Genomic DNA, 287 nt, shown 5'->3' with positions numbered 1-287 from the left:
CTGGACTGGAAGAAACACAACCTGGAATCAAGATTGCCGGGAGAAATATCAATCACCTCAGATATGCAGATGACACCACCCTTATGGCAGAAAGTGAAGAGGAACTCAAAAGCCTCTTGATGAAAGTGAAAGAGGAGAGTGACAAAGTGGGCTTAAAGCTCAACATTCAGAAAATGAAGATCATGGTATCTGGTCCCATCACTTCATGGCAAATAGATGGGGAAACAGTGGAAACAGTGTCAGACTTAATTTTTCTGGGCTCCAAAATCACTACAGATGGTGACCTC

Source organism: Bison bison, unplaced genomic scaffold (assembly GCF_000754665.1).
Source record: "Bison bison bison isolate TAMUID 2011002044 unplaced genomic scaffold, Bison_UMD1.0 scf7180017864042, whole genome shotgun sequence".
NCBI lineage: Eukaryota > Metazoa > Chordata > Mammalia > Artiodactyla > Bovidae > Bison > Bison bison.
This window is presented reverse-complemented; position numbering follows the sequence as displayed.